Below are 2,698 nucleotides of genomic sequence, written 5' to 3' on the forward strand. Positions count from 1 at the left end.
GACGCGCCGCCGCCAGCGCCTTCTCCTCTGCCGCCGCCGCGTCCACCGCCACCACCGCCTCCGCCTCTTGCAGCAGCTTTGCGGCCGCCGCCTCGAGGGCGGCGTCCTTTGGCTCGGCGGCGCCCACCTCGTCCTCGCCGTCGCGCCGCCGGTTGTACAGGTAGCCGCCGCCGCCCGCCACAGCCAGGGCCGCCAGCACCCCCGCCGCCGGCTGGCCGCGCCCCTCTCCAGCCGCGCCCTTTGAGCCGCCCGGCGGCGGCGATGCGGTCGGCGGCGGCGATGCGGTCGGCGGCGACGGCCTCGCCGCCGCACCGCCCGGGGCGACCGACGTCGAGGCCGCCGCCCGCGTCTCCCCCGCCGCCGGCGGAGCGACCCGAGCGGCCTCCGCACCTGGCTGCGCGCGCGGCGCCCTGACCGCCGCCACGCCGCCGCCCTCGGCCGCCACGCCGCCGCCCTCGGCCGTGACGGCCGGGAGCCGCGCGAGGCCGCCGCCGGCGAGGGCGACGGCGAGAGCGACGGCGATCGCCCCCCCTCCGACCGCCGACCCGCTCTGAGAGAAAACGCTCACACTCCTCTTCTCGTAATCAGCCAGACACGCCGCCTCGGAGACCCCTTCGCCGGCCGACGCAGCAGCCACGCAGCCGGCGCCGACCAAGGCGACCGAGGCGGCGACCACGCCGGCCGCCGGCCGCTGCGCCGCCCTTTCCCTCACCCGCTGCGCCGCCGCCGCCTCCTTGGCCGCCGCCGCCCTCTCCTCTGCCGCCGCCCGCTCCGCCGCCGCCGCCTCCTCCGCCGCCGCCCTCTCCACCGCCGCCCTCTCCGCCTCCTTGCGCGCCAGCACGTCTGCGGCTTTTGCGTCTGCGGCATCACGCCGCGACGCCTTGGCCTGCTCGGCCGAGGCGCGCTTGGCGGCCTGCGCGATGGCCCGCTCGTTGGCCGCGGCCGCCTTTTGCTCGGCCGCCAGCTCGGCCGCCAGCTCGGCCGCCCTCGCGCGCTCGGCGGTGGGCGCGTTGGCCGGCCGCGGCGCCCGCTGCCGTTGCTGCGTCCTGGCGAGCGCGTCGTCGGCGGTCATGTACTCGGAGGCGCGGGCGGCGTGCTGCTGCGAGAGAATGGCTGCCGCCGCCGCGGCGAGCGCGACGCCGTGTGGAGCCTTGGAGGCACCCGAGAGGAGGCGGAGCCCGGCGCGAGGCGGCCGGAGCGGCGGCCGGAGCGGCGGCCGGACGAGCGGCGCGAGGGACGACAAGGAGGGGGTGGCGGTGGCGGCGGCGGCGGCGGCGGCGGAGGCGGAGGCGGCGAGGAGCAGGACGACAGAGTGTAATTTGGCCCCGGACATCGGTTGTGGAGGGTTGGGCAAAAAAAGCCCTGGATGCCAGGGACCATTGGGTTGCTAGACTGAGATGAGACCGCCAGTGGATGTGGGAGTCCACCGCGCACCGCGCTGCGAGCCTGTCGTGTCCCTTGTCAGGAGCAGGAGAGCCCCACCTGTCCCCCTGATCGTCCTTCCAAAATCCTGCTCGTGCAGGTGGGGACCTTGTCCTCGTCCCATCCCTCGTTTGGCGTGTCTGTTTTCTTTCTTTCTTTCTTTCTGTACTATTAACAACGAAGGCGCTCTCAAAAAAAGCCGTAAAACCTCGTCCAAAGACCTCCCATCCCTCCCTTGCGCTGTCCGTTTTCAAACCTCTACCGTCCCGGATTCGCCTCTCCCCACTCTCGGAAACGTTCGCAACGTGAAGAATAGGCACGTGCACTTTCGCGCTTCTCATCACTGCCCCGGCGCCCACGCCTCGACCTTCTTGGGCAGCAGCTGGTTGGACAGCTCCTCTCCGTGGCCTAGGCAGCCGCTCTCGCCCTTGCCCCAAGTAAAGACGGCTCCGTCGGCGGTGAGGGCGAGGCTATGTCCTCCCGCCGCCACAGCGAATACGCACTGGTCAGCAAAGGCCTCGACCTTCTTCGGCAGCAGCTGGCCCTCCTCGTCGCCGTGGCCTAGCCGGCCGAAGGCTCCACTGCCCCAGCTCCAGACGCTGCCGTCGGCGGTGAGGGCGAGGCTGTGACGCTCTCTTGCCGACACAGCGATGGCGCGCTGGTCAGCCAAGGCCTCGACCTTCTTCGGCAGCAGCTGGTTCTGCTGGTCGCCGTGGCCTAGCTTGCCGTAGGCTCCACTGCCCCAGCTCCAGACGGCGGCGTCGGCGGTGAGGGCGAGGCTGTGCAAATCTCCAGCCGACACGGCGACGACGCGCTGGTCAGCAAAGGCCTCGACCTTCTTGGGGAGCAGCTGGGTCTGCAGACTGCCGTGGCCCAGCAGGCCGTAGACTCCCAAGCCCCAGCTCCAGAGGGCGCCGTCAGCGGTGATGGCGAGGCTGTAGCCGTTTCCCGCCGACACGGCGACGACGCGCTGGTCAGCAAAGGCCTCGATCTTCTTTGGCAGCAGCTGGCTCTGCTGGTCGCCGTGGCCCAACATGCCAAAGGCTCCCTCGCCCCAGCTCCAGACGGCGGCGTCGGCGGTGAGGGCGAGGCTGTGCCTGGCTCCAGCAGACGCAGCGACGACGCGCTGGTCAGCAAAGGCCTCGATCTTCTTCGGCTGCCACTGGTCCAGCATCGCCTCGTCGCCGTGGCCCAGGCCGTGGCCTCCAGGGCCCCAGCTCCAGACACTGCCGCCGGCGGTGAGGGCGAGGCTATGCGCAGCTCCCGCCGTCACGCT

Source organism: Emiliania huxleyi, assembly GCF_000372725.1.
Source record: "Emiliania huxleyi CCMP1516 unplaced genomic scaffold EMIHUscaffold_22, whole genome shotgun sequence".
NCBI classification, from domain to species: domain Eukaryota; phylum Haptophyta; order Isochrysidales; family Noelaerhabdaceae; genus Emiliania; species Emiliania huxleyi.